Source organism: Hyposmocoma kahamanoa, unplaced genomic scaffold (genome assembly GCF_003589595.1).
Source record: "Hyposmocoma kahamanoa isolate Upper Pololo Valley unplaced genomic scaffold, ASM358959v1 140941, whole genome shotgun sequence".
In the NCBI taxonomy this organism is placed as follows: Eukaryota; Metazoa; Arthropoda; class Insecta; order Lepidoptera; family Cosmopterigidae; genus Hyposmocoma; species Hyposmocoma kahamanoa.
In genome coordinates, this window is record NW_020653502.1 from 2,151 (window position 1) to 15,513 (window position 13,363).

General features: G+C 37.2%; 1 non-coding gene across 1 annotated transcript; it reads right to left on the bottom strand.

The window, feature by feature from the left end:
- Nucleotides 1–1,499: 1,499 nt before the first annotated feature.
- On the bottom strand, nt 1,500–1,583 carry Trnal-cag. The gene has a single exon. It is a non-coding gene; the product is annotated as a tRNA-Leu (tRNA).
- Nucleotides 1,584–13,363: the final 11,780 nt, after the last annotated feature.

Sequence of the window (13,363 nt, forward strand, 5' to 3'; positions counted from 1 at the left end):
GCATCCAAGGGCATCCAGAGCGTAGTGTTATGGAAAAATTTCCATTTTGATAAAAATAATATTTTTCCAGATATTTTCCGATATTTTTCTTAAATTTTCCACATTTGACGTTGACATCTGTCAAAAGTTGAAGTTGCTGAACGAAAACGAAGGAACCATCAACTAGGTGGTGGTGGTATGGTTGTTGGAGGTTTTGTCCGCTGTAGTGAAATCATTTTAAACCGACTTCAAAAAGTAGGATTTTCTCAATTCTACTTTTTTTTTGTATGTATGTTACGCGATAATTATGTACCGACTTTGATGTTTCTTTTTTTGTTGGAAAGAGGATACCTCAGAAGTGGTCTCATTTAAATTTGAAGAAAATATTCCACCTTTAATTAAGGGCGGCAAACTAGGGGATGAATGTCTTTTGAGGTCGGTTTTTTTAGTAATCTGTACTGAGATTATAAATCTTGTTTTACTTTTGATACGGCTTTTATTTATAATAATTCACACTAAATAAAACTTCCAAAGCTATTCTTAAAGGTAGAACATAATACGAGCCTTCCAAATTATATTTTTCCAATTTTTCTGGATTTTTTCCGGAAAAATTTCCACTACATTAAATTTTTCGGAATATTACCATCCATTAGGGCCTAGTCGTACATACCATAAGTATGCAAAAGTGTCAAGTAAGGATTTCTGGAACGTACGTATGACAACGCATAATTATTAATTATATTCACATAGAAGACAGCGCTTTCTATTAAGGGCGGCAAACTAGGGGATGAATGTCTTTTGAGGTCGGTTTTTTAGTACTCTGTACTGAGATTATAAATCTCGTTTTTTTAGATACGGCTTTTATTTATAATAATTCACACTAAATAAAACTTCCAAAGATATTCTTAAATGTAGAACATAATACGAGCCTTCCAAATAATATTTTTACAATTTTTCTGGATTTTTTCCGGAAAAATTCGACTACATTAAAGTTTTCGGAATATTACCTAACATTAGGGCGTAGTCGTAGATATCAGACGTATGCAAAAGTGTAAAGTAAGTTCTGACCGCGCATAATTATTAATTATATTCACATAGAAGATGACAGCGCTTTCTATTAAATCGTAAGTGATATAGCTAGCGCAAGGATAAATATGGATTACTGTGCTTGCTGTGCTACGTGGATAGATTAATAGCGATTGGCGCATTGAAACGTTGTACAATGATGCCGCTAGATGGCACTTGTTTCAATTAATTCCAACAATCTAAAGTGAAAGAATTTTACCAAATTTATTTCTTTCAAATTATAATTGCTATTGTTAGTTTAGAATTTAACGTTATAATTTCAGCTATATATTAAATTCTATAATGGGCAGTACAAATAAAATGACTGACGTCTAAAATATGTATGTATTCTTGTAAAATAAACCACAAGAAATCGTAAGAAAGACCTCTGGGGGAGGTAACTATACGATTTTTTGGAAAAATGTAATAGTAAAAAAAACAAAAACTTGGATTTATGTCAGAAGTGGGATTCGAACCCACGCCTACAGAAGTGGACTGCGACCTGAACGCAGCGCCTTAGACCGCTCGGCCATCCTGACTTGTAGTCACATGGCGAAATTTAAGGCCGCCTACTTCAGGTACGTAATTTAAGATTATGATGTCTATTTTCGCCAGTTCGCTTGTGTCATTCGTGGTGGGTTTGGTTGGGCGCTTGCCTGGCGGAATATGGACATTGACGCTGTTGAACCGGCATATCGCCTTGCCTAGTGGTTGTTACGTTCAACGACAAGCGGTAAGCGAGGCGAAGTCGTGCGTATGTTAGAGGAACGCTTTGTGAACCCTAGCCTTCCCTACCGTCTATTAACGTACACGGCTTGCCTGTAAAACAACGACGACAAGAGAGCTGATTTGGGGGAGGGGTAGCCCCGCCTCCCTCCTCTCTCATGATGACGTTGTTACCGAAACCCGTTACGAATACACCCTTATGCCGTTTTTTTTTGTTTTCAAGCAACAAGCAACACAATAAAACTTCTCATTCTCAATGTTGGATGTGGGCTCTAATTAATGATATATGAAGCCTAAGTACCCAACTTACGTAATTAAGAATTTAAAAATTTTAAGTTATCATTATTTTTCCTTAATAGATTAAGTAAGAAAGTATATAAAAAAAGTTCAAAAGTAAAAGAAGCAAAGATGTAGAAAGAATATCATTGTTATTGAGTTCTTAGGTTTTTCGCGATTGTTACACATAGGAAATGAAACTATTTTTCCGGATTAAAATCGCGTATATTTTTGACCGTTGACGAATCGTTGACCGTGAGTCAACCGTGACCATGGGACCTGTAAAGGGCCCGAACGTCGGTTTGTTTGAAAAAACAAATATACGCGATTTAAACCCGGAAAAATAGTTTCATTTCCAATATCATTGTTAGTTTAAATTTTAGTTTTCAAAAACTCGTATTTAAATTTGTGATGTGATATTCCTAAATACTATTAATCAGTACTTACCTGTGGTACCGGGTATTGTTGTAAATGATTAAGGTAAAAAAATTACGATGGATAGACGGTAGCGTCATTTATTCCCTCTAGTTCAATGTATTGGAACTTTTGGGTTACAATTGTTCCACGTGGAACTGAATGCATGGAACTAGTGGTTATAAACGGCAGAGTCAGTCCGTGTTATTGTAGAGCGTTATAAAAAAGAAATGAGTATTACGCAAAATTACAATAATATGCTACTTGGCATGGCTTATGTTTACTACTACACTTACCGCCTAGTATGTTATACTTTAGTATTTTTCGGCTTAAAGTCTGCAAGATAATTCACACTGAGACGAAATGATAACAAAAAGGGACCATCATCGCCAGTCAGCACCGTCCTCCAGAGCCGCGAATAGCGAGTACCCCGAAGTACCTACAGGACTTAGGTGGTCTACAGCGCCAACCAGCAACAACAATCCCCGGCAAAGCGACGAAATTTAATCATTGCTTTTTGATTACAGACTCGAGTTCGATTCCACAACCTTTTTAAAATAATAAGTTTCCAAAAGGGTTAAAATTTTGTTAAAGAAAGGTTTTTATTGATCTTTTTCATAAGAAATGTTAATTTTTGTCATAAAATTAAATTCTGTTAAATGTTTCAGTGGAATTTTGAAATTGTTAAAATTTTTAAAAGCTAAATATAAATTTATTTGAAAACAGAAAAATGCAGTTTATTTTACTCTATTAGTAGTAGAGTAGTTCTGCTACTCGACGAAAGGTGGCGCCTTACAATTACTTTCTTAAAGTGCCAAGAGATGGCAATATGTGTGTTTGATGTAAAAAGTGTTTTCAAGTAAAAGTGAAAGTGGTAGAAATGATGGCAGCGACCGCGACCATACGGTTGTTGACCGTCAAAAGTATAGTGTGACGTAATTAGCGGTAAGACAGTATCATAATTTACAATAATCGCTTACGAAAACGGATGTAAGCAAAGCTTGGTAGTTGTCAATAGTTTAGTTTAGTTAATTTCTCTCAACATAACAAATTTCATACACATATAATTATTATTTTATTTTATACTACTCTTCGTAGTTACTTCGTATACGACCAACGGCAATTTATATTTTATCAGCTAAGTGCTCAGTCACTTCAATGACATTATAGTCTTATCGGCAGATCTGTCGTATTTTTTTGGGAAATGAAATTATTTTTCCGGATTTAATTAGCGAGTATTTGCTTTTTAAAATAAACCAATGTTTTGAGCCCTTTACAGGTCCCATGGTCACGGTTGACTGAGGTGGTAAAGTAATCAACCAGTCATGTCTAATATTTATGCAAACCACCATTTTTCATTATAGTTACAAAAGTTATGAATGATTAGTTTAAATTTTTTTCAATCCCATGGTCAACTGTGACCCTTTACAGGTCCCCTGACCTGTAAAGGGCCCGAAACGTCGGTTTGTTTGAAAAAACAAATATACGCGATTTAAATCCGGAAAAATAGTTTCATTTCCTAAATTTTTTTTTAATTTATTAAGGCTTTGACAAAGCCATCATTTAAACTTTTCCAAAGAACGATCCAATTTACGCTACATAATGTTTTACAAATTATTTTATTTTAACAATATGAATTCTTATTAAATTAAATTAATTATTTAATAATGGAAATTCGAATAAATTAAAAAATATTAATTAGTAATGCATGTTCATTGTGCTTTTTCATCAGAGGAAATACGGGATCCCAAACTAGTGGTACGAAGAAACCATCTTTAACTGCCTTCGTGACCGAACGGTTGTCATGCCGGACTGCCACGCAGAGGTCTCAGATTCGATACCCGGGCCGGGAGAAATATTTATATGGCCTAAATTTATTTCTCTCGTGAGTTTGGTTGTAATTTGTGGTTGTCTATGTGTGTGTCCATGGCACCCGCGACACAGGGTTTCCCTAGTGCGGGGTTATGTTGAGTGTGTGCGTTATTTATTTATTTTATCTTCCCTGTTGAAATTAGGATTTTTTTCATTTCAATGACCTCGCGCAGCATCCAGGGTAGACAGCGGACTTCAACTTCAACTTTTGCAAAGACATGGGGTTTGTCGACCTTAATTGAATGTGTAGGTTTATCCATGACATGCTCGCTGACGGCAGGCTCGTTTATATGTTTTCATTATACAATAATAATTGTTTATCGACTTGAGAAATTACACTATTCGATTTCTTAGGTTTTCACGATTGTTTGAAACTATTTTATTCGGATTTAAATCGCGTATATTAGTTTCTTTAACAAACCAACGTTTCGGGCCCGGACTCGTGGTCACGGCTGCGTCTTACTGACATGGCAAAGTTATCAACCAGTTAAGAATGTCTAACATTAAGTAATGCAAACCACCCTATTTTTCTGTACAAAAAATATTATTACCTATCTTATTTTATTTTACCAAAGAACATTCCAGTTTACGCTACATACGCTGTGTATAACATATTTTTTTGGTTATTTTTATTAAATAAAATTTAATTTAGTATGAATGAAAAATTTTTTTCGGTTCTACACCATGCATATTTATTTTTTCTTAAGGTCACGCCTTGTAAATTAAAAATAACTAATTTACCTACGAGGTGGAAAAAGCTGCGGGTAAGAGCTAGTTTTCAAATTATAAGTTGCATATTACATATAAAAAGCCCAGTTAACATATGGACATGTATGAGTTTGAATCAGTGGACTTGCTGGCCTTGCTAGATTGTTAAGCGGCGCAGGCGCAAGGCGTAAGTGTGGGGTGAACCACTTTCGGAACTAAAGCTGTGTGAAGAAAAATGTGAACGGATGTCCGATTATATTTAATGTGAATCTTAGTATGTCTGGGTATTTTGCAGCTCTTGCATGCCTGCAATCTCGATCTAACGTTTAAACTAAATATTGTATTATAATGATAAATGTATTCTAATATATATTTACAAAGAGCAGCTCCTAGAGTTTCTCTCTCAGTCTTTTCTGCCTCACGAATGAGCAATAGAGTTTAGTCAGTATGACGATTCCAAGTGTAATTTGCTTACCTATAAAGATGATTTGACTTTTACGTAGTACTTGAAAATTAATTTTATACTAAATTTTATTCATTATTTGACTTAATCACGTATAAAACATATTTTGTTTTATTTACCTCGACATTTCGGACATATTGCCACGTCCATGGTCTCGAAGGAACTGAAGAGGCGGGTGACAGCATCCTCTAGCCGTGCGAGTTTTTCTAACTACCCGCACTTGATCTTCATTCTTTATTTGTGCATTAGGGTTGTGACTAGACCGACACACAACACTCACGACATCCGGCGACTTGTCGGGCGATACTTGATGTCGTTTACACTTGCTGATAATTGGATCCCATGACGATGAAAGCTTAAAACCATCTTCTTGGTTGAAATTACGGTGTTTTTTAATTTCAATAGCTTCACGTACGATTCTACTATAGTGATGACGTTCTGTAGAAAGGATCTTGGGACTATGAAGCTCAGTCCAGTGGTTTGCTCCTGATTCCAGCAAATGCTCGGCTATTGCAGACTCATTGGGCTGACGGTTGTTAGCAGCCGCGATGTGTTCTTTGACTTTTTCCGCTGTGGTGCGTTTTGTGATTAAGTCCCGAATTAAAAATCAAATAATGTGTAAAAATCGTGAAAGTTTAAAACAAAGTAAATTTTATTCATTTTTATAGACAACACACGCTTGACCAATAAACTGACTATGCCAAAATTGTTTTCACAAAAAAATACTTAATGGTTCTTAATACAGTTTTCTTGTATCGTCTTTGGTTTCGGATTTCCCCATAATGTCCCATTAAAAAAAAACACTCGGTATATTATGTTTCTTCAAATAAACCAACGTTTCGGACTCTTTACCAGGTCCTACCATTACATAAATAAGAAATACTTGCACATTCAATGAAGTTTGACAAACCCCGAGTCCTTGCAAAAGAAGTCCGTTATGTATCCGGGATGCTGCGAGAGGTCATTGAAATTAAAAAAAACATCCTAATTTTAACAGGGAAAATGGTTTCTCTGTACCACCAGCTTACGGTCCAGTATTTCCTCTGATGAAAAATTCCAAACAGACATAAGACTGCAGTACTAATTAATGTATTTTAACTTATTCTAATTTCCATTATTAATTAATAAATTTAACTAAATAAAAATTCATATTGTCAAAATAAAATAATTTGTAAAACGTAATGTAGCGTAAATTGGAATGTTTCTTCGTAAAATTAAGAATAAGGTATTAATTAATAACTTTTGTAGCTATAGTGAAAAAATAGGGTGGTTTGCATTAATATTAGATATAACTGGTTGATGACTGTACCACCTCAGTCAACCGTGACCATGGGAACTGTAAAGAGCCCGAAACGTTGGTTTGTTTGAAAAAAAAAACAAATAAATAAAATAGTTTCATTTCCTAAGAAATACTCAACTAGCCTTTTTTTAACCCTTTTTAGTTGTCAGTTAATTTTGTTGGAACAGTTAAACCTGATTAAAATTTCAAAAGTTTCGAAGACTTGCAAAAGCATCACCCACTCACGGTTTTATTGTATGGTCAAAAATATATGCTCCATGGTGCCCATGTATGAATGCCATGAGGCCGGTGACCGACCTTGGCGTCTAAGTGAAAAATGTACCTGTTACCTAATAAAGCAACGCCTGCAACCTCTGTAAGTGTCGTGACGAGCATGGCCTTTTATGACTCATACTATTCCAGTTTGTTTTTGTACCTTTTTAACGTTCTGCTTTGGTCGTTCCAGGACCTTAAAATTTTACTGACAAGGCTCACTCCTGGGGCTTAAACATTTGACTTAAATTTCCTAGTTCCCAGTCTGCGGTTCAAAAACTTCATCATATCAGCCGGAAGACGTCCACTGCTGAACATAGGCCTCACCCAAAAAGATTGCTAGACTAGCCAGCTAGCAACGTGCAACCATCGGTTACCCGCCGACCTTACCAGGTCATCCGTCCATCTAGCAGGGGGCCGTCCCACTAAACGCCTTCCAGTTTGTGGTCTCCATTCGAGAACCTTTCTGCCCCAACGGCCGTCAGTTCTACGAGCTATGTGCCTGCCCACTGCCACTTTAACTTGCTAATTCTTTGGGCTATATCGATGACTTTCGTTCTTCTACGGATCTCCTCATTCTGATTCGATCTCGTAGAGAAATAACGAGCATTGCTCGCTTTAGAACTCGTTGATTGAACAATCTCCTTTTTACTTTTTTTTAAAATCTGGTTTATGTACCAATCGCCCATAATGAAGTGATTTTAGTAGCATAGAGCTCCTTGTGAAAGAGTCCGTCCAGGGAAGTATGTGTTCAATGTGAGCATTATTTTGTTCCGGTTTGAATGGTAAGGGTGCTGGTGAAATTGCAGGCAACCGTGTCAAGAGGCTTATAGGTGACTCAGAATTACTGGAGGCGAAGCCGCAGTGCCTTGAAAACCGCCGTAAAGTAATATATCACGGAGAGTATGCGATGGAATTACACGATTTAATCCCGCCTTCCCCTTTCCTTTACCGGGGGACTAGGCGTAGGCTTTTACTCCTTTATTGTGGATATTCCAAAGATCCGAACGGCTATGGAGTGGAATTCCCTGCCTGCAGACCTGTTCTCTGAACGTTATAACTTGGGCCTTTTCAAGGCGAGAGTGAATAGACATTACTTAGGTGTGCATGCTCCATCGTGGACCTCATCGTCAGTTTCTATCAGGTGAGACGGAGGTGATATGCGCACTTACATTTTACATAGAAAAAGGCACACGGGACTTGCCAACTTATGTTTCAGGGTGATGGGTGCAGTGACAGTGCATCTTAGTTCTTTCCGATCTAAAGAGGCACAGCTGCTGCTATGGATAGGCGTGTCGCTTACCACCAGGCGCACGGCTTGTTCGCCGTCGCTAGGTATCATAAAAAACTCACTCAACAGACTCAGTGGTGGACTTTGAATTCGTACTTGCGTATCTCAAATGCTCAGGTCCTGCACCAGGCTGTCACTCGTATTAGATTGGAAATGCACTGATGATAGTTAATACTAGAATTTCTTTATAACGACGCGGTTGTCTTTTAGTATGAACTACATGTCGCTACAGGACAGGCTCTGCTTACTGTGGGACCTTTTACCTTTGACCTTTGTATTTGTGATGTCAAATAAACATTATAATTTTTGTTCTGTTCATCTAATGAATAAAGTATACAAATAAAGCGCTACGTAAAAGTATACGCACGATGTGTGCAGAAAGCATGCCCGTAAGTGGGTCAAGTGCAACGAGTGAACACGTATGGATCAGTCTGGTAAAGCACAACACTATAGATCGGTTTCCATATGAACAACCAGCTTGCCGCGAAAAAACAACCGGGTGACATTAATAACCTGTATTTCCGGCACAGTGTTGCTATTTAAGACCGTTTTTATCAATTAACGGGCAAATTTTTTAAAGTTATTCTATTTAGGTAAACGTAGCAACGCGGCTTGTGCACATCCGCAAAATCTCGCGGTGCATTCACGTTGTATAACACGAGTCGATACGCGCTGTTAATTATATACTTCCGGACACATAATTCGAGCTACCTCGCATTTTTATCTTAAAGGGCTGGAATACAAAAGTAGTGTTATCGTCTAAGAAACGTTTTTCCCCGGTTTTGCAAATCCAAATTTCCATGAAGGATTTGTGGAAAAGACGTTTAGTACACTAGTTTCCAAATTGCTTAACAGTTTTTGATCAATTAAACTTTATTTAAGCTTAGGGCATTTGATATATTATATATAATTGAAGCGTTTGTTCGATACTTAAAAATTACATAAAATAGTAGACGGCTCATGGTTGTGTTTATGGTGACTTCAACAAAAGTGATTCAAATTCAGAATTGTACAGCATTTCATTTCTATTCCATAATCATACTCCTATAATCGACATATTTAATATACATTTAGCAATCCATGACAACAACCGCAATGTTTTAAAATAAATTTAAAAAAATTTTAACGAGTGTATTAGGGTAGGCAAAGGTCAGGCCACCATAAATAAATAGATAGAATAGAACTGGTCAAGTAGCGCATATATTTTAACTTCTTTTGTTTTTTTCCATCCTAATTTTAACCAATCAGGTGGCAGTATAGCGTTTGAGTAGCGTCATTTGATATTTTAATTAGAAAAAATACGACGTTCTGTTTTTGAAACTCAAGTTCTGTGTACAGTACTATGTATAATAGTCATTATAGTTTTAACCAATATGGTTTTAACTAATTTCTGCCCAAAATCATGGGCAGAAATGGGCGTTATGATTACATTTTTATGAAAATCGATTCAAGTGCATAGATTTTTTTGTATCATAAACATTTTGAATTTGAACGTAACTCGATTCACGATAAATATTTAATAGCCGTAGAGCTCCTTGTGAAAGAATTCGCCCAGGGTAGTACTGCCACTTACCTATTTCTGCCGTCAAGCATTATTGTGTTCCGGTTTTGAAGGGTAAGGGTGCTGGTAAAATTACAGGTTCATGGGACTTGTCAACTGTCTCAGGGTGACGGGTGCAGTGGCAGTGCCCCTCAGATCTTTGCGATTTAAAGCTCTGAGTGGCACTGCAACTGTTATGGACAGGCGTGTAGCTTACCATCAGGCGCATGACTTGTTCGTCTCGCCACTTGATATTATAACAAAAAATTGTAAACAGTTTTTGCCCTCGATTTCGATCATTAATGGGCTTTAACACAATATAAACTAGGCATTAACCAAGCGTCTGGTTTAAAACCCATCTAAAATAATAATGTCCAGACAGCCCTTACGCTCCGAGGCAAGTGTAGGCAATGCTGCGGAAAAGTTGGCACATGGCTTTTAATTTCATCAGCTCCCTTACCCTTTAAAGTCGGAACGCAGTATTGATCACATTACTGCTTGGCGGCAGAAATAGGTAAGGTGGCAGCACTACCCTGGAGGAACTTTTTCACAAGCTCTACTGCTACTAAACAGTACTCTGTTAAAAGTGAAAGTTTCTACCTCACGATTGTTTTAACCTCATAAATGGCAATTTTGAATATCAGATTTTAGATATTATCATATATAAAAGATAATCCTGGGAAGTGTATATGTATATATTTGGCTACCGAGTAAAAACAATGTAGTGAGTAGAAGCTTTAAAAAAAATCGCAGCCTGGTAAGGTTCATATCTCATTTATCGGACTTTAGATATATCTTATATTTATCTAGTGTAGTACGCATGCGCGAAGTGGTAGCTCACATGTCCAGTTTATCGAAGTATCAATCTCTTGGTAGTCGGTTTTGCAATGCCTACCGGCCGTAGCGTTTGCATAAAAGATACAATAGCTTTTAATTTGCATTCTCAGAAATAAGTAATTACAGTAATAACAGGATATTTATTTTCTCATTAATATAAATACAATTCATTCTTCACATGATAATACACGTACACGCGTACGCACGCACGCACGCACCTATGTATACGCACGCATGCGCACACACACACACACACACACACACATACGTGCCTATTAGCTGTAGCCAAAGAGTACCTTATACATGAGTACAGAATTATCAGCTCGTATGTATATGTATATACATATCTCCAAATTCATGCTTTTTTACTGGCTTTCTGGGTTTTTGTATTTTTTTAAACATGTTTTGAAGTTAATACACTGCCTTTATGCAATATATTTCGGGTTCTGGAAAATTATCTAAAAATAGTATGGCAAAAAAAGAGATGCCAGCGCCATCGATTGATTAACGATGTCCATCTTCCTGGACACACATAACAAAATGTACGTAGTGATTAGACCGTGGCTGTAGCTATATTTTTTTTTTCAATGTAAAGTACACGTACGCTTGGTCACAACTGAGAATGAGAATTTCTAGCATTCATAGATTTTTATTATTGTCTAATTGTACGGACAACGGCACATCAGACTACACATTTTTGTTCGAAAATCGCCTCCAGTGCAACGGAACAAGATACGTCAATGTGTAGTTTCATGTGCTGGCGTGTGTACATAAAAGAGGCCTGCCTCATTCACTGAAACTGTTACAACTGTCCTGCATCTGAACTGATGGCTTTAGTTTTCCATAATATCTAAATAACTTATGATTGCAAATCTCTCATTTGCTATCTGTACCGTAGAATGAATGTATGTCGGGCATGGGGCGCGGCACACGTTGCGTATGAGATCCGCGTCTGCTGACCCTACCTAGCTCGACTTGGCATTATTTACAATATTAGCGCAGCCAGACAAATTGAAGGCAGACTTGTAAGTTTAAATTTCATCATCCTGAGATATATGCCCTCCAGTACATTACAGGACTTCCTATGCCTCGAGGCAATACTACGTAATTAGCTCAACCACATACAATCATTTGGACATACTGCTGAATACATCCTCTAAACATCATGTTAAAAACAAATTACAAACATGGCTTCAAACCCTTAACTATACGGAAACGGAAAAATTATTAAGTAAGATTTAATTATACCACCTAATTTTATAACTGCACTGTGCTACCCTTCGTATTTATTTTACTGAACCTTCACACACACACTCACCCATTCGTTCACAGATATACTGCATGTTTTTAATTGTACAAAATTTTAAATTAACATTTATGTATACCTCCATGTAACTAGGTACCTAAAAATTATTGTTATTATTATATGACAAGATATCAGAAACCAATACCAGAGACTGCTTCAGAAGTAGCGTGTCTTTGTACAGACGTCAACGTCGTCTTTAGTTTAGTAGCAAGGTAGGAGCTCTACTAGGAAAGTATTGCCACCTTACCTATTTGTGCCGTCAAGTAGCAATGTCGACATTACCTGTAGCTGCCTGCAGTTTCGCCAGCAGCTTTGAATAGCTATGAAAGGGTAGATATTCAAAACTGGAACGCAGTAATGTTCAAATTACTGCTTGGCGGCAGAAATACGAATGATGGCAGATACTTTACTCGACGAAGTCTTTCACAAAGAGCTATTAAATATAGCCTGTGCGTGTAGAAACGTGGGCAAAAGTCGCCCTTAGCGTACATATCTCGACCAGTTTGAGGATGTCCTCAAAAATAGATTAGTATAAACGGGCGTGCATAAAGAGAATGCGGATCGAGGAACCGAATGAATAAATGAAGGGATAATATATATTTCCTACATTTAAAAGCGAGGTATTGCAACGCGTTGCATTTTAAGAGCTGAAAATTAATAGGAATAAAATAAGAACAGGCGGATAAAATTTGACATAGATCTGACGACGTCGAGCGCTCGATGGCGACTGACGGGGCAGCGGGCGGTGCGGCGCGTCTATAAACCGTTGAAGATTTGGGGATAAATTGTGATTAATGACTATAGGGCTTCAGTTGAAAATTAAAATTTAGCAGGTTCTCTGTATTGCATAAAGAGAAATATCTCCATATTTATAATTATGTGCAATGTTCCATATTTTATTCTTAAATAATTCGTCTTTTACTTTTATTTTACCCTGTTTTCAGGATTCTATACGATCGGGTAAAGAAGATCCTATCGTGTAACGAAATAGCACACTGTTTCGACAACATCCTTGGGTGTATCGTGTGTTTTTCATAAGACCGTTATTTAATAGCAAATACTCAAACCAATTGATCTTCATAAAAAAGCTCAAATTCACTCAATGCATTTCTCTACGTCATCGAATCAGGAATGAGGAGATCCGTAGAAGAACAAAAGTCACGGACGTAGTTCTAAAGATTAGCAAGTTAAAGTGGCATTGGGCAGGACATATCACACAGATTTGACGGCTGTTGGGGCAGAAAGGTTCTCGAATGGAGAGCACGAACCGGAAGGCGTTCAATGGGACGGCACTCTAGATGGACCCGATGGATGCACGTCGCGTCCGATAGTCT